Raw genomic sequence first — 20,000 nt, 5'->3', positions numbered from 1 at the left:
TGTTTCAGTAAAAAGTGGAATGAGAGATATGTGTGAAGAGTTAAATGAATTCTTCTCAGGGGAAGTAGATACAGCACCAAGTGTTATACTTACACTCATAGAAGTTTCCCATGTTGGGCATTGAACCTCCTACCTACCCAGGTACACAATCTAGAGAGAACTTTATTACTTGCAATGGCCACATGGGAAGACTAATATTAGCAATGTGAAATTGAACATTTGAACTTTTTTAAAACCCACTTTTTGGAACAGATGATACTGTGCATCACGGGTTGTTCAAATATTTTATATGTGTGCACAGGACAATATAGCATCACTATGATTATCACATGTAATTATATACTTCTCTTTTAAAATTTAGATATTTGACTTATTGCAGATTGTGTAACCATGACGGACATTGATATGTTTCATGTTATGGGATGACATAGACATTCACCGTTGTATACCACTGGATTATCAATCAAACTTTCCTGTGACTTCTTGTTGGGGAACATCATTCTGTAATGAAGATCACATGTTGATAAAAGTAATACAAACAAAACAAATGCTTAACGTAAAACAATAATTATTTGATTTTCCATTATTTTTTATTTTATCCTTTAATAACAGCACTGCCAAGATGAATTGTGCTGTTTATGACAAAGGATTAGCACATACATAATCATATCTTGAAGTATTAAACTTAAAATAGGCATTAGAAGTGCACGATGTTGCTCTGTGCTGACTTTTGCACAAAGATCTGTACAACACACAGGCTTCACAACAGGGGGCAGGCACAAACATTTGCTAAGGAAAAGTGTGGCCAACATTTACAGCCACAGGTGCCAGACAAAACATTCTGAAACATTTTCTCATCCATCTGGATTCAAACCTTTAGAACATTCTAAGAAAAACAATTATATCACACCACATTCCTAACATTTTACAGCAGGTTTCAATAAACTGGAATATATGAAGTACCACACTGTAGAACAAAGCAAACCTCACACCACAAGTTCCAGGCCAAATGAATTCACTCAATTTAGTACACAGACTGATTCATTAAAATAAAAAAAATTACTTCTACAGTAAAAGTTAACAGCAAAACTTCAAACTCTTATACCATTAAGAGCAAGTAACACTTCTCTGGCACCTCGGCCTTCAGAAAAACCTTTTCAGAGCACATCTTTCTACTGGTAAGCATATACTTAAATACATGCATTTGATCAATTAAATAATCATCCAATTAAGAATTCACTAAAAAGCCAACTAAAAAGGTTAACTTTTAATTTTCTTTTTAAGCTTCTTATATTAAATGCCTCCATGAGAATTCCCTGTTGAAACCTCTTGGAAACATTGTATCATATTTTAAAATAAATATTGCTTCCTTCCATCTTAAATGTTCCTTAATTTTTTCATCAGTACTAAACCTAGTATTTACTTGTTCCAAAACAGTTGCCTGTAACCCCTGTTTGTCTCCATTATGGTGTTCTTTAAAGTGCATAGCTACAGGACTTTGACGTCTTTACTTCTTGATGTCCCTTATGTGCTCTTTTAATCTTGCAGCAAAGCTTCTCTTGCTTTCTCCAATATAAAATAATCCACAAGGACATTTTAAACGATATATAATCTTTTCACTATTGCTAGTGAAGCTGCCTCTTCTAACATTTTTTTTTCTGTTAATGCTTTCAAAACTATTAACTATGTGTCTGCATACTGTGCAATTGCCACATGGAAAAGTTTCATATCTCACTATATTATTTCTATATTTTTTGGTCTCTAAAACTTTCCATGTACTGACATGTCCTTAAGACTCCTGTCACTTTTATATAAAAAAACAAAGTTTAACTTTTTTAAGGCAAGATTTTTCTTTCTGTATATAGGACCAGTAATACCTAACTATTTTATCTAGAATGTTAGAAAAATTAGTATACTTAGACACAAAATATAACTCACTTTCTTTTTCCTCTACATTATTTTTCTCCATTATTATGTTCTGTGCTTTATTCACTTTTTTGTTCATTACTTTATTAAATCCCATAAACACAAAAATTGTCCAGCACCAAGAGAGGTTAGAAGAATATTCAGTCCTTTATTGTGGCAACTCCAAAGTAATAAGCAAACCGGTTTTGGCAATGGTAATGCCTTCCTCAGTGCTATAATACACAAAAAAATTATTATTCATTTAAATAGTAAAACTTTTTATTTTAAGGGACACATTTAGTAAGTCACACCTGAGCTGCTTATTGTTTATTATAGTGAGTTTTGATTGCATCAAGGACCCAGCTTGCAACAACACAGGGGATTAACAAGATGGATCTTTCCAAATTATTGGAGGGCCTCTCTGCAGACAGGGATGATCTTGAAGTTTTTAGGTTGTGACAACCGGGTTTAGATAATTCCACCATGGGTGTTACAGACCCCGACAGAATTTGGGCTACATTTTTTCAGAAACTCACCAAAAATATGAGGACCTTGAGGTCTAATATTTGGCACCTTAAACTTTTCAAGGCTTACAATTTCAAAGATATCACCCCACGTGGATTAAGGGTTTGGATCCAACCTCTAGTGAGCCAGGTGGATGACAGGTTATCACAGGATTGAGTTCAGACCCAGCATAAGGCATCTATGGCTTTCATAGATGTTCTTATCTTGTATTATGAGAGAACTATTGATCAATGTATTGAGGAAGTGAGACATAATTGTGATGAGGTTAAATGTTATGAAGGGGAACCTTTTTTTTATTAAACATCTCAATTTATTGGCCAAAGATTTATTTGTTTTAGAACAGCAATTAAAAAAGTAGAAGATGCAGAAGTTTAATCATGATATTTCAGATTATGAAAGAGGGAAATCTTTTGTCATACAAAAGAATGTCAGATTCCAGGATCAAAGGAATAACAAACAAATCAGCAAAAGGAAAAGACCCAGGTCGATACTGAGGCATATGGGGAATGGCCAAAGTGGCACTTCAGCAGACGATTCTTCATCTTCTACTGATGTAGCATTTACTTCTACCCAGGAGTCACGCATTGCTAAGAGAAAGCCCAGTACTGACCCTTTTGGGGGATGAGGCACAGAGGGATTAGAAAACATCGAACAAGTAGGCAGTATTCAACAACTTTTAGATATGATTCTACCTCATTAAAAGTTATCAGTAATGTGCATAACATATCCACTAGAGCTTTGTCTGAAATTGAAATAAACTTACTAAACAAGGGTCTGAATTTTGTCCCAGTTTTTTTTGTCAATGAAGATGTATTTGCTAATGATGTTAGTGAATTTTGCAGATTATTGAATCTAAAATTATTTTTTTCAGACGATAACCAGGCTCAAAGATCCACTGGTTTCCATTTTTGCAAATCCAATTTTATGCCACCCATGGATAAACATGTTGCAATATTTAAAGATTGTGTCACAAAGATCTACATTTAAATAGAGATTTACATAGTGATATCAAACACAATCTTACTAAACAGGAACAACAGGCTTTGACTAAACTTAGTAACAACCACGAGTTGGTAATTTTACCAGCAGATAAGGGGGGGGGGGGGCGGTTGTCATCATGGATTGGTCCATGTATCTAGCTGAGGCAGAAAGACAATTATCCAATGGCCAATTCTATATGCACATGCCACTGGATCCAACTTCTAAATTCAAAAATGAGATTGACCAATTCCTGAAACTCGCCCAGGAAGAAGGCAGTATCAGTCAAAAAGTGGTGTTTCAACTTACTGTATTTGCCCCACAATTCCAATATCTATATTTGCTGCCAAAGATTCATAAATATCCAATTCAACCACCGGAGAGACCGATTGTATCGGGCATGGGGTCTCTTACAGAACCTTTAGTGGCCTTTTTGACTAAACATTTACAACCACTACTTCCTATGGTGAGAGCAAGGATCAAAAATACTACACAGTTTCTCCAAATCATTAGTAATACACAAATGAATTCAGGTTGGCTGATGTGTACATTGGACGTCACCGCTCTGTACACCAACATTCCCCATTGGGCTGGTCTAGAAGCCATCTGCTTCTGGTTGGAGAAAGCTGATATATATGCTCCTGGGTTTAATACTTTATTCATTTGTCTTACCGAACATGTTTTAACAATGAATGTCTTCTATTTCCATGAGAAATGCTATTGACAAGTTAGAGGTACTGCTATGCGGGCCTCTTGTTCCCCCTTTATGCTGATTTGTTTATGGGGTATATTGAAGAACAACTTATTTATGATGCCAGCCACAATATATTTTTGGATGAATTGGACATCTGGCGGCGGTATTTAGATGATTGTTGGATGGTATGGAGAGAAGATGCGATAGATGTACAATAATTTGTACAATATTTAAATGCCAAGCGGAGTATTCATTTTACACTGAATTGGGATTATAATCAAATCATCTTTTTGGATGTGATTGTCATCCGTGAGAGTGATCATACTCTTAGAACAGAGGTATTTCATAAGTTTCCCCAATTTAATACCATGTTTAATACAACAAGTCATCATCCTCGACACATCATTTACAACATCCCCAAGTCTCAATTTTTGCAGATTAGATGCATTTGTTCCACTGAGAATGCATATCTATCACAACAACAGGATCTGTCTAATAGGTTTCTCAGTAGGGGCTATAACCCTTATGACATAAATAAGGCCTGCTCATTTGCCTCAGAACAATCCAGACTGGACCTTTTGCAGTACCAACATACTGCTAACAACTCGGATAGACATTTAGCTCAACCCATACACCTGGTCACCTCTTTTGGACACAACGTCAATACATTTAGACAAATTATTGACCACCATTGGGACATATTGATGGCCAATGAAAAACTATCAGAACTCTTATAATCCAGATGTTTATTTTCACATCGCAGAGGTCCCACATGCAATTCTTATTTTACCCATTACAAACATATGTCCCCTTCCAGTACACAGCATGTCACACTATTTGGTGACAAATTAGTAGGTAGTATTCCTCGTGGTCACTGTTCTGCCTGTGCATATGTTTTGAAGACCAATGAATTTACCAGCAGTAATACCTCTAAGATATATTATATCTGGTCCTTTGGGAATTGTAGCAGTGACTCGGTCATATATTTAGCAACCTGTTTTTGTTCCACTTTTTATGTGGGACAAACATCTTAGCCACTGAGGTTTTGTATAACTGAACACCTCAGTGACATCAGAAATAAAAGAATGTCCAATTCATTATTTAAGCATACTATGACCCACACCACCGCCCGGTTTAAATTTACTACAATAGATAAAGTCCAGGGCAATAAGATGTGTTAAAGTAAGATGGCATACCATTTTGAATAAAAAAGAATCTAGTTGGATTATTAGGATGGGTGCTTTGTTTAAGCCTGGCCTTAATGAGCTTAGTTAAATTTCATATGAACCAATAAGAAGATGACTCTTATTATGTGTTTTACTATTTAAATGAATAATCTTTTTTTGTGTGTTATAGCAGTGAAAAAGGCATTACCATTGCTGACACCAGTTTGCATATTACTTTGGAGTAGCCACAATAAAAGATTGAATACTCTTCTAACCTCCCTTGGTGCTGGACAATTTTCGTGTTTATGGTTCAGTTGGTTCAGTCTGTGCACCTTGCCATACTTGTGTGCATTTTTGTGATTCTTTATTATACCCCAACCATACTTTCTCTGGCTCATAGCCCCTTTCTCTAAACATGTTAGCTGTATTTTGAACTTCTCACATGCCTTCCTGTCACTGCGCAAACTTTGACCCTGACCATTTCCCCATAAGGAATGGAAGAAATAGTGTATGTGTGTGTGTGTGTGTGTGTGTGTGTGTGTGTGTGTGTGTGTGTGTGTGTGTGTGTGTGTGTGTGTGTGTGTGTGTGTGTGTGTGTGTGTGTGTGTGTGTGTGTGCGTGTGTATGTTTGTGGGGGGTAAAAACTAGTTCTATGCAACATAAAGCTTGTTCGATTTTTCTAAATATTTTAGTTTTAAGTTTACCATCTTTTTGCCTTTCTGTTGTAATATCCAGATAATTTACTATCTTTCCTTTTTGTAATCCATCAAATTTGATCTCAAACCTGTTCACTTGCAGTTCTTGAAAAAACTTTTTCATCTCTCCATAGCCCCCCTTGCAAACAAACATCAGATCATCAATGTATCCGTAAAAAGGAACATGTTTTCTAAAAAAGTCATTTCTATACACATATAGATTTTCATAGAGACCCATCAATAAATTAGCATATGTGGGGGCAAAAGCTGCCCTCATAGCTGTCCCATACTTCTGATGATACACAGAGCCATCAAATTCAAATATATTATTTTCCAAACAGAACAATGTCAGTTCTATAATATACTGTGCACTGGGGCTTTTCCCCAGAAGTAAATTCTATAGCTGGAATATATGTATTCATCCTCATTATCCTGCTTGACCACTATAATCTGAACATCCAACTCTCCAGCTTGTTGAAAAGTACATTAAACAGAGTAAACATAGATTAGCACAGCTTCAAAAAGTTCAACAGAGTAATGCATCCAAAGGCAATAAAATCATAAGCTATTGCTATACCATAGGCTGTGTACTTCCATTTAGCCTTAGTTGCATTTGTTGCCCAGCACCAGACACTGCACAAATGAAGAGGGAGAAGAACAGTGATACAGAAGGAAAAAGATGCATTGACAGGGTGACATGGAAACAAGGACAAAGTAGTTTATGACAAAAGAAGAATAATGGTGGCTCATAGCAATATTTAACCAACAGGTATACATAAAATAATGTACCAAAAACAAGTCAGTAAAAATTAACTAGTGGCTGGATTAGAACCCTTGAAATTAGGTAAAAAATCTTTCTATACATGTGATTATTAGATCATCATGCCACAAAAGAAATACTACTTCACAGCATTTAAAAACACAATTGAAACACAGTGGCAAGTTACTGAAGCAGAAGGGGTGCAGAGAGAGATAGAGGCAGATGCAGAGAGGAATAGCAACAATATGTTTTGTGGGATACATAGGAATATCTGTATAGTGTGCTGCTCTTAATTATTAAATCACCATTAATCTGTCATGCTCTGTAGAACAAACTGCTTGCTATAGGTACAAATAAGGGGTAGGAGAGTGCAATAAACATGAAGACATAAGCAGGATAAGGTTGGCTTTATAAGTCTCCCTGTTGAGGCTGCAGTGTTTCTGAAAATGATGCCTTGCCGCATTATTCAAATGGTATGTTAAGGAAATGCTGTATATGGAGATAAATACAGATATTTGCAGTTAAATATATAAGAATATGAAATGTCATGAATTAATAAATTGACCTACAGCTGTAACTGAACCCATGACACTATGCAAAAACATCATATTACAAAGAGGGTAATTATCTCAAAACACAACACAGGAACTCTTACATTATGAAATCCAGAAGCCTAAGAACTGTTCAGTTCTGAATTTAGTTTTACTTTTACTCTGTATTACCATACAGAAGCAGGTATAAGAACATTTGCACAAAAGAAAACAGATTACTGCAGATTAAATTGAAATCTTTAGCTTTTGCAATAAGAAGCTAAACAACATTCACTGACACTCAGCATTGCTGTGCTATGTCAGCTTCTGCACAAATGCCAACGACATAAAGTGAAGGCTTTCTTATGAGTCATTTCTGGCCTTGTGTTTTGTATGTGAAGTTATTTTTTGACTAGATAAAACATGTGAAAAAGGAATGGATAGAACAGTGGTTAAAACGGGGTTGGCAAGCAGAGGGAAAGACATGGAAACGAATACAGCAGTTTGCTGGAGGATCAAGAGACAGCACCATATCAATGCACTTCTTCACAACATAAATATACAATTGTGCAAACAATTTCATAACTTTGTAGTCACCACACAAGTGATGGGTGACAACAACAGAATAATTGGACCAAATCAAATATGTCAAGATGGCACACATAGAAGATGTGCAAAGTTATGTGTGGGTATTCTTTTTTGCGTGGCAAGTGCTCATTTCTTACTATTAAATGTTTTGGGAGAGAGAGGGATGTTGGTAAAGATGCTTAGGAATGAGAGGATCAGGTAGGGTAGGTTAGAAAGCATATAAAGACATATAAGACATATAAAACAGTGAGGTACAGTGATGGAGACAAACATTTGGGGACACCATTATTGCAGATAGATAGAGGACATCTGAGGTGCACTCACATCCAGCTTGACAACTCTGGGAATGTAGTCCTCACCATTAGAACTGTCAAGACTGTATCTTCCCACAGCTCCATGGATCAATGTCAGATGTGACACTGTCTTTGCAATGTGATGCAGGACCTTTTCAACCCTGCCAACACATACACCAAAGCCCCTTTCCATTATAACCTGCACCAGCCCTATCTGTTTTTGCTGGTTGACACAGTCACCACCTCTACTAAGAGTGCTCCCTGAGGGTGCCACTGCAACAGCTGCCAGTGCAGAGATAGTTGGAACTGGTAGGCAGGGGGTGTGTACGCAACACTGACAGGTAGTGAAACCAATGTGCTGGGTGTCTCGGCTGCCATCTGTGGAGATATGGCAGACCGAGTAGCAGTGGTTGGACTAGCTCTCTGTGCTGCTGATTATTTATTTTTCAGCAGCAAGGTATGCAAACAGCAGATTACCAATAAGTTATAACCCCCTCAAAAAAAAAATAAATTCAAAAAGAGAGAGAGAAAAGGTGGGGGAAACAAAAAACAGATAATTAGATTCATGGCATGCCGCAATGCTGTATTTTTCAATAAGCTTTGCTTGACAATGCATAAACAATTATAAATTACTGCACACCTTTACCACATCCATATATGATGGAAAAGTATTTAGGTGTCATAAAATAAACAAATATCACTGCTATGATAAAACAAATAGCAGCCTTTATTTTCCTATCATGAGTTGGAAATATGCATTCAAATATAGTGATTGCAATTACCATAATTTGATTCTTCATGACATAGTATTGCTGTTAATATTTTATAAATACTTATATAGTAATAGAAAGTAATTGCTGCTTCTGGGTATTGAATCCAGACACAGTTAAGCTGGCATTCTCATTGCCTAATGCAAGCAGTAAGAGTTATTGGGGAAAGCATGCATGCTTGAGATGAAGGTTGAGGTACATGTGATCAAGATGCTATTGCTTGAGGGAATGAAAACAAATTTCTGGTTTGAATTTGGATTAGAGTTATACTTGCACCAGGTCTGTATTTCAACCCCAAAAATTTACTTCAGCGAACGCTCACATGAGAGAAAACACTGGTAAATGAAAGAGTGTTTGTGGGGTCATGGTACAGTGAGGAGTAGGATATTTGCCCTTTCCTCACTGTAGTGCGATCTCGGAGTTGGAATATATAGTTAGCGGGGGATGTAGGGGGCACAGACACTGAAAGCAGCTATGAAGATAGGAAGTAATGCAGGGGGTATGTGACAGGTACTGTCATATACCCCCTGCATTGCGAAAGTGTCATACAGCAATACCTCTCAACTGTACAGGTTTTCACAAAAAAGTCCACATGTCTGCCTCACATACACTCAACCTCTTAGAGTAAGAAATCTGGACAAAGCCATAAATAATGTGGGGACAAAGGCCCAAAAATAGAGACACTTTTTAAACACTGCCCTTACAAACTTGAAAAGTTGATAGAATAATGGGTTGTGGATGAGGACAGGTTTTCAGAAGGGTATGAAGTCTGAAACTCAACCACATGCCATTATTTTCTGACTTAAACCCTGAGTGATCTGCCAGTGATTTGCTAGAAAACCACAATCATATGAGAAATGAACCATAAATATGAGGCAAAAATCTGGACATTCTGCAAAAATATGTACAGTTGAGAGATATGTTGCCTCCTATTTTTGGTGTGTTCCCCCAAATATCTGTTCCTACCTGGCAAATAGCAGAAAATTAGAGTAATTAAATAATGACAGACATTTGAGATTATGACTCCACATCCTTTGGAAAACTCATGCTAATGCAAACCCTATTATTCTATCAACTTTCTATGTTTGTAAGAGCAATATTTAAAATCTGTCCCTATTTGTCCCCTTACAGTTGCCCTTACTGTGACTGACAAGGAGTATTGATACATGTAAATAAAGTGATTTTATTTATTTTCTTTTTTTTCCATTCTAAGGTATGTTTAAGTGTAGCTGAGCAGGTTTGGGCTTTAGGACTCTCAACTCAGCATTGCTTAAACATCTCATAGCAGCTAAATAAAAATGTTTAGCTAAAACCCTAGCGATTAGATAGCATAGTGGTTAAAGTCCCACCTTTGCAAGCAGATGTTCACAGTTCAAGTACCAAGAGAGGCGCTTCATTTTTACATGGAAAAGCATTGTTAAAATTAATTTTCTCATGTTAAATTACGTAGTAAGTAAAATTTGTAACCCAGGGTTGTGTAGCTGGTCCAAAATGGAAGTTTGAGTGCATATAACATGTGAAATAACCCATGTATACACAAGTGTCCCAAACAGTATAGTCACACCTCAAGATAATGTAATGAAAGCACATAGGGGGATGTCATGTAAAGTAAATCATACACACTTAATAATATGTTAGTAATGATGAATTAATCTACAATCCTGATATTTTTCTAAAATGAAAACTGAGCAATGCCGAGCAGTGCTCAGCTATGCTTAGCCAGGTTAAGCATTGTTTAGACATAAATTCTAAGCATCAGTTAGCTCAGCTAAGTGGATTTGCACACTGTTAAGCACCACTCAACACCTACCCCTTTAAGAATTGCTCAACACAGCTTAGCAGGTTTGCGCACCACTAAGCTGTACTCAAAAATTTCAAAGTGAACCAATGACAGCAAAGGGCAGGAATATGGCCTTATTTAAACTGAACAGGTGGGAATACAGTCAGAATCTGTTGTAGTTGATCTGTGCAGGTACTATATTGGGCATTGGTGTAGTAGAGTGCTTTTGGGCGCAGCACTGGGGCATACAGGAGTCTACGGTCATGGCTGGACTCCTTGTAGAAAACCATGATGAAAGACTGCTGCAGGGCCAGTACCAGGGCTCACACTACAAAGCAGAGGGCTGCAAACATCTTGCACATGATCTCACCAGTAATACTGGCATCCCCCGAACTGGTGAGCAGGTACACCATCGTTACGCCAACCTAAAGAAGAAGAAGAGGGCGCTCTTGGCCCAGTGGATCCAAGATGCACAGGCACAGAATGCTCCAGTGGTGTGTATGTATCAGTATCAAGTAGTTTCTACCAAAGTCTAACCTGAGTATGTGATAGACAGGTATGCATAATGTTTGTTTTTCTCCTCTACAGCTGCAGCAGAGAGGGCTAGCAACATCAAAGCCCATGCCGACAGAGTGTTAAGGCTGTGACAACAGGCTGGTGACTACAAATCTATCTTTCTGTATATAGTGCAAATAACTAAGAAGGAGTACATTGTTTACTGCCAGTAGGTATACTGTTACTGTGTTAACCGAATAAATAAAGTTTTTCTGACTAATATTGATCTAAGGGATATGTAGTAAAAAAGCACTGTGTCATGTCACTATAATAAAGATCTATACCAAAAACGGTTGTATTTACTCTGATATGTTGTTGTAGAAATAGACTGTATACAGGTTCTCCACAGCAAATATGACTTTGACAGCATACATTAACTGAGGTTGTTCTGAGAACCAGCTGTTAAATAAAACTGTAGATTGTGGAGCTGTAAAACAAGATGTAAATGAAATATGAAATATATACTGCACTAATCTCTGAACCCTGAATAGTAATGTGTAATGTATCACAGTGTGTTCCATGCAGCATTCCTGTGTTTTAACCTTTGCTTTCCAGATTGCATTATTTTAAAGGATTAATGCACAGTACACTAACTGTCATTTATTTATTTTTTTATTTTATTTTTATTTAACATTTGTTGACAGGGAAAGTCCGACTAGGTTCCACAGATCCTGTTTTCAGTGGAGGCCCGGGGAGAAACACTCCAGAAGCATGTCTTTAGAATGTGGGAGGAAACCGGAGTACTTGGAGAAAACTCACATGAACGCAGGGAGAACATGCAAACTCCACACAGAAGGCACCCCAGCCGAGAATTGAACCGGAGAACCTCTTGCTGTGAGGTGACAGCATTAACCGCTGCACCACTGCGCCGCCCACGCCCTGCATGCATCTCAGAATTACCAAGAGAGTATTAGGCAAAAACCAGTCAACCAAGAAACAGCAGTTCTTCAGTAGCTCAGTGTGATGAGAAATAGCTTAGTTGTTAATTTTGCACACCCAGACATGGTTCGAATCCAGGGAGTGGTAGTAAGATGTGTGCATATTTACACACAAGGAATCAGTAATAAATGTAGAAACATTCGGGTAGTGTTAACACATATTTTCTCCACAGATTTTACAGGTAAAGACATGTTGGTAGTAGCAATATGAAGGGTATACTAATACATCATGTACAACTGCTCCACTGTCCAACCCCCATGCCTGTAAATGACAGAAATGTAGGTACATACCACATGCACTCTTTCCAATACATGTCTGTCAAGAGTCATGCTGTCACAGCTAGTGGTTACTGCTGCCAATAACCCTGGACACAGGAAACCATGTGAAGTATGCCAGTAGCACACTCATATAACAGCAGTGCAGGGTACCCATTCTGTGCCAGATATGTCACGGTGTCAAGTATGACTCCCCTCTAGTCATGTACCCAGAGTTGTCACAGTTTGCCCCATACTATTCCAGATTGACAGTGTAAGAGGTATGTTTCTGTTACAGATGCTATAGGCCATTGGTAAATGTAAAGTGAGGGCAGACCTGTAGAGTATTGAGCAGTACTGTTGTGAAAAATAGAAGCCTAAACAGTTGTTAATGGACTTTTTCTCTCTCCCCCTACCCCTTATCTGCATAAATAATTCTCATTCATATATTACGGCATGTTGTTCTCAAAACCTAATGTTGGGATTTGTGTTCTATTATTGTTCATATATTTGATTGGTTGCATGTTAACATACCTTGTTCAAATACCACTGTTGGTGACATGTTGCCATCAATGTTACTGGCATGCTGTTACAATGTATACTGCTGTTCCATTTATGCATGTGTTCTGTTTGCTATGTGACTGTTCCAAATCTGTTGTATGGGGTTAATTGGAACACCCATGCATGCTGTTATAACTAATTTTGAAATGTTTTGTTCATGACTAACCAATATATATTGTAAAACCACAACACCATAGCATGTTTGGGAAGGCAGATCTTGGTGGATTTGCCTGTCCTGCCTCATCTGGACTTGGCACTGGGCCCCAGCACATCTGGGACAAAACCTGGAATTGTCTCCTCCACTGGTCCTGCACCACCTTTGAGTGGAACCACCTCAGGGGATGGGGCCCGTCCCCCCTGAGCACGGAATGGAGATAATCAGCTGCCACCAGTTCCGGGGTATGGTGTGCATTATCCACATGGAGTTGGATAGACTGCTGCACCAGATGGAGGGCCACCTAGCACACCTCAAGGGGCAGGCTGCCCCTCCTGTGCAGCCCCCAGCACAGCCAACTTTGGGGCCATAAAGATGCAGTGATGACTACCCATGGGTGGGGACCTCAGTCCCACTGTATCAGTTTGGGGGATCATGGGCTCCAGATTTCCAACCAACCTGCCCATCAAAGGTGGTTCCCCCCTTCATGTGGAATATATCACCCCTGTCTGCTGTCTTGTCTGTCTTGTCTGTCTGAGAATGCAACCTATCCTACCTAACTTACCTCTCCAAACATACATATAGCCCTTCCCAGACATCCCACTCTCACCTTAAAAAAAGGCATTTGTCCAACAAAAAATCATTGCCCCATACATAGCTCTACATTTTGCCCCCATGTTCAGTGAAATTAATCAATCTACTCACAAATTATTCTACAAAAATCTGTCACCAACACCCCTTCCTGTGGGGTGTGAGGCTGTAAATTCCAAATTCTAGACATTAGTCACAGCTGTTGCTGCAGAAGAAATGTAGAGATATGGTCCTTTCTTACACCCATCCTGCACATCCCTAGCTGGTTTTCTTAATGTTTTATCCTCTGCTTGCCCCCATTTCACCACTTTCTTATTGCCCTTTTTTCTTTTCTTTAATCAAAATTAGTGCAGGAGTAAGTGGGAGTAAGCGGTGCTAAGAGAAACTAAGAGGACTTAACCATCTGTTAGCATTGCTTAGCCTTATGCAAAATCATGTAAACACACAACTGCTTAAAAGTGCTTTAATCACTCTGTCTCTGTCAGCCCTTGTTCTGCCCAGCAACAAAAAACATCCCTGCCCAGTCTTGAACCCAGGACACAGTGCATTACAATCAAAGAAACATAATGCTACAACATGAAGATTTGTAATGGCGTTATAAACATAACATGTATTATGGCCATTTAACATTAAAAACAAAAAGAGGCATCACTACCAAATCTTGAACCCAGGACACGTTGCACTACAATCACAGCATTGCACCTGTACACCATCAAAGTTGTATGAGTCCTCAATGTTTTTACAAACATATCGTCACTACAGTCATTTTATATAAGAGGAAAATACAAGTAAATATATATATATATATATATATATATATATATATATATATATATATGTATATATATATATATATATATATATATATATATATATATATATATATATATATATATATATATATGCATAAACCAACCTCTTACAGTAAGACAGCTGAAAAAAGCCTGACAAAGTGGGGGTATAAAGGGCAAACAATGGTCACATATTTGAAATATGTCTGTTATATAAGTAGAAGTCTGTTAGAATAGCATGGCTTGATTTAACATATATTTTCTGATAGATTCCAGGTCTGAAACACAAATGATTGTCATGATGTCAATGCTCACATCATCCCAGTGATTTGTCAGAAATCCACAACTGTTATGGGGAACAGACCAAACATATCAGCCATGCATCTGGACAGTGTCTCGACATCTGGACAGTGGAGAGGTATGACTAAAGTCATGTAACAGAAGAGAAAAAACACTGAGAGCTGACAACCATTTCACTCAGCACATTCTGAACCACAGTCAGACCAACATGACACTACACCAAATCAGCTCTGGGGAATTACCCATGTATTTTAAAATATATCATGCAGTGCAGGGATGAAACTGTAGGGGAAAAACAGACATCAGTGAGAAATTGTCTACCCGCAACCATTTGCACCACAGTCACAGCAACATACCAGTACCCCAAATGAACTCTAGAGTATAGCAAATGCTTGAACATACATATCCTGATTGCCAGTCACACACTACACTGACATATACTGCCCCAACTCACAGTCTACTGGAAGTACTGGGGTGTTACAGGACATTTCTCAGTCTGCCCCTACAAACATATACACCTGATAGACCTGCAGCAACTGTAACAGCATGCACAGTCAGATAGAAAAGGATCTATGATGATCACATCTGTTACTCTCCCTACTCAGCCCAACAAACATTTACACAGTACACTACTACACAATCTTGACAGTCTGTTAACAATGGCCTGACATATATAACTCTTAACTGTACAAATTTCCACAGAATGTCCAGGGTGTGGGGCCATATTTATGGCCACTGCCACATACCACTTCTGGGAGTCTGGTAGGTCACTAGTATGATATCAAGAGTGAAGTCACTAAATAATGATATGCCATACCTCTGAACCTCTTACTGCAATGTATCTGGGCAGAGCCTGACATACTTGGGGGACAGGGGGCCGAAAAGAGGGACATATCTCACATATTGGTGTTACAAACTGAAACTGTTGCCGATGTTACAGGGTTTGTTGTAACATAACATCCCTGAAGGATATGATGTCTGAAACACAAATAGATGTCAACATTTACTGACTACAATCCTCACATTATCCTACTGATTTCTCAAAAACAGAAATTGTTTGAGGAACAAACCAAACATAACAGGGAAACCTCTGGGCAGTCTGTGGGCATCTGGACAGTTGAGAGATATGTCAGAGACATATCACTGTCAGAAATCAAGTCACACAGAAAATGTATGTTCAGACAAACTCTGTTAATCTAGCAATCTTCTGTGTGTATAACAGCAATACTTACTTACAATCTGTACCCAATTCTGGAACTTTGTTTCCCATGTTGTTGGGCTGTCTCCACATTTCTTGTTCTGAGAGGTATTTCCACCTAGCATCTGTGAAGCTGTAGCCCCCACACCTCCATAATTACCTCCTTACAGGCAAGGAAAAGGAGCAAGGCCCACATGAAGGACTTAATTATAGCACTGTGTTGCTATGGCATTGGCTAATGGAAAGACAACACAGCTGCTCTGGATGCAAGTAGTAAAGGGGAGACACAGATTGGTGCACAGGCCATCACCTGCTCATGAGCATTACCTACAAAAGACAAGCTGGTGCCTATGCAGTACAGGTCTGAACCCATCAACACAAAGACAGACTGCGATTACATAAACCTAAATATCTGCATTATTCTGAGGAAACTCTTCAGCACTATAACAGGTATGTCAATCACTTAATCTTGTAATGGGATGCAGAAGGGGGATGCAATAATGTGAAAGATGAAGTTAAACAAGAGGCTGTAAGAAGATCTGCTGGACTCACATGCTGCTGTCTGGCACCGATGGCTATTCCTGCTGTCCCTGTCTGCGATGACATAGATCACAGCTCTGGCCTTGAGTCACACCAGCAAAGGTCAGCTCATGTATGACTACTACTGGAGTGTCTGTTGTCCAGTACTGACTGTGACACTACTAGGCCAGCTACCTGGGATGTTGTAAATATTCATATGTCACCTGTGAATGCTACTATGATACATATGCTTGTCTTATATAGGGTTAGTGCATAGTAAACAACAGGCGCAGAAGTGTGTGTTGAACTGTATGTTATATACTGAGCCTATACCTGTCAAGTGTCCAAAGTTTTGCAGACTAACCACATGTTTGCCTCATATTTGTAGTCAAGGCCTCATACAGTTTTGTTTTGTCTGGCAAATTACTGGCAACCCATTAAAGACTGCAGTCATAACATAATAGCATACATTTGAATGTCACATGTCATATCCTGCGGAGTAGTCTTTTGAATGCGAAACTGTCTTTGCAAGCAACTAAGTTTGTTACAGCTGGATTTATACAGTGTCACTATTTTCCAGTTTTTGCCCACCATTGATGTGTGTCTTTCTGCATATGTTTTGCTCTAACAGGAGTTAGGTGTCTTAGCATGAAACCCATGTCAATGCAATTGTACCTTGTCCTGTAGGATGCTGACATTTGTGCAGTCATTGACACCTGCTTTGCAGCTGTTTAAGTCACACTAACCTTTCCAGGTTACTCATTCCATCATATGTTTAGACCACAAATGGAGGGCTGCAAAGCCACAGGAGATAGAGTTTTAAACATTATCTTACACATACACACCTCCAGCCTGGCCAAACAGTATGACACATTGGAGACATCTTAAGTGCAGTTAAATGGTGACAAAACACCTACTCAAATCATAACTAGCTACAGACCTTCAACCATGACTCTGGACACCCACCACACCTATTTGAACTTTCTGGACTCTGTCACGATTCAACCATCTACCCTGCTCCTGGGTGACTTTAACTACCCAACCATAGAGTGCATGATCTATGCTACCTGAACATGAATGCACAGAGATTCCTCAGCTTTGTCAATGGCAATGCATTGGATCAGCTAGTCAACACTCCAACAACAGGTGGAAATATCCTGTATCTGGTCCTAACCAACATGAGTAGCCACTACAGCACTCCTATAGTGTCATCCCCCTTGGTATGATCTGACCACATAGCCATCACTGTTCATGTCACCATCTGTCCTGCCCCCACCACCCTTGTCAGGGTTAAACAAAATAAACTTTACAAAAATGACTATAAATATTCTCAGAGCAGGTAGACATAGCTTTACAGCCACTGTCCTGTCAGCTGGAACTAGCATTAGCAGTAGTGTCCATGTCCACACCACATTACTATGTGAGCACCTACATAGCTGTATGGACCCAGCAATACCTGACAGGACAACATCATCTCCCTCAAGGTAGGGTAAACATCTGTGGTGGACAGCAGCAATACACAAATACCATAATAGGTGGAAATAATTGTTGGACAGGGCTAAGAAGGAGCAGGTGCCTCATTGGAAGCAATGTCACCTTGGTCTGAACAAGCAAATAAGGTCACAGGTGAATTACCCTAAGGCTATCTTTGAGTGCAAATTGGACACATCCACCCAGGCCAATCACTAGGCCTTCCACACATATGTCTGCAATCCCAGAGGCAACACCCAAATCTGCTCTGGAGTGGTGGTCAATAACACCACATACACATATGGCATAGATATAGCCAACCTGCTGCAGACAGGTGAAGTGTAAACATCACCCCCTGTCCCCTCATCAGTACACATGTGCATGCAGAGCACATGCACCCCTCCCCTCATCATCAGGAAGCAGGTCCATAATGCCTTCTCATAGGCAGCACACAGAAGTCTCCATAGGCCTGATACCATCCATGGCTGCATCCTACATGAAGTCAGGCATGAGCTCTCAGCTCTATTACATACAGTAGTCAACCAAAGCCTGAGCACCAATGTAATCCCATCTGCACAGAGGACAGCCACTGTCATTCCTATATACAAAGGTGGAACAATCCACTGAACCAGCCAATCATATGCACATCAGCCTAACTAGCCTGATCTGCAAGGGCATGAAAGGCAATATCAAGGACCTTATGAACAGGTACCACACTGTGGTATTATCAAAAGGAGATCAGGCCTGTTTAACCTGGTTAATTTCTCTGAACTGGTCAATAAATACAAGGATGAGGGGAAGATTGATGGTGAACAATGCCTCCCTTCACCTAGCCCAATTCTTTCACAATAATCCCAAGGCAGCCTACACAGCTAGGCATCAACCTGTATGTTACCAGATGGGTAGCTAACTGGCTCAATGATACTACCCACTTGGTCAAAGTAGTGGAAGCCACCTCTAGTAGTAGACTCTTACAGAGCAGTGTATCCCAAGGATTGGTCTGGTGGCCTCTACTGTTTGAGATATATGTTTCTGAGTTGCAAGACAAAAGCAGTGGTCTGTGGCTGACCAGGTTTGCAGATGCTTGCAAGCTGGACACTGTCTTACATTAACCTACTGATGTGAGCATCCTCCAAGAGGCCCTTACCCAAATTAATGACTGGTGCAAGAAGCAGTGTAGCAAACTGAATACCAGGAGATGCATCATTGTCCCTGCTGTGGTAGATGTCATCCACACTAATTTTAACAGTAATAATGTACTGAGCATGCAGTCAGGTGTGAGGAAACTTGTGCATCAAGGTCGGTAGGAACCTGACAGTTTCCCACCATGTGGGCACCACTGTATGGAAAGCTGTCTACATGGCCCACCTCACAAATATGGGTATGTCATCCAGGAACCAAGAGGCTAGAACATCCCTGTACTCCACCCTTATCAGACACATTACCAAGTACAATGGCTCCTTTGGAATGTACCTTGCCAAGCAAATACAGCAGTTGCAGAGACCACAGAGGTTCCTGACCAGGCAAATCCAAGGTCTGCAACACCTATCCTATACAGATAGGCTAAAAGCCCTGTCCCTGTACTCAGTCTCATACAGACTGATTATAGATGACCTGTGTCTGGCATACAACACCATTTCAAAACTAGTCTTGATGGTGTTTTTCCATATCTGTAAGACAAACCCCACTCATGCAAAATGCATGCAAAGCCCTCACCTGGTCTGTAACATGTATAGTATTTGTTGGTGGGATAGTGTAGTGTCCCACACAATACACTGTCTGTAAAATACACTCCCTCCTCATGTCTAGCAGTGTACGTGTATAGCTCTTTTGAAGAAGAGGCTGGATGACTGGATGGGAAATGGATAAGACACCCCTGGTATCCTGCGTGTGTCCCAGCTGGACAGAGGAAACATGTGCTGGCTTTGAAGGGACATGGGCAAGTCTGGGCTAAGTTTATGAGGGCATCAGGGCCAAAAGCCTG

Source organism: Protopterus annectens, chromosome 3.part0, assembly GCF_019279795.1.
Source record: "Protopterus annectens isolate FY-2018-M chromosome 3.part0, PAN1.0, whole genome shotgun sequence".
NCBI lineage: Eukaryota > Metazoa > Chordata > Ceratodontiformes > Protopteridae > Protopterus > Protopterus annectens.
Note: the sequence above shows the minus strand (reverse complement) of the source record.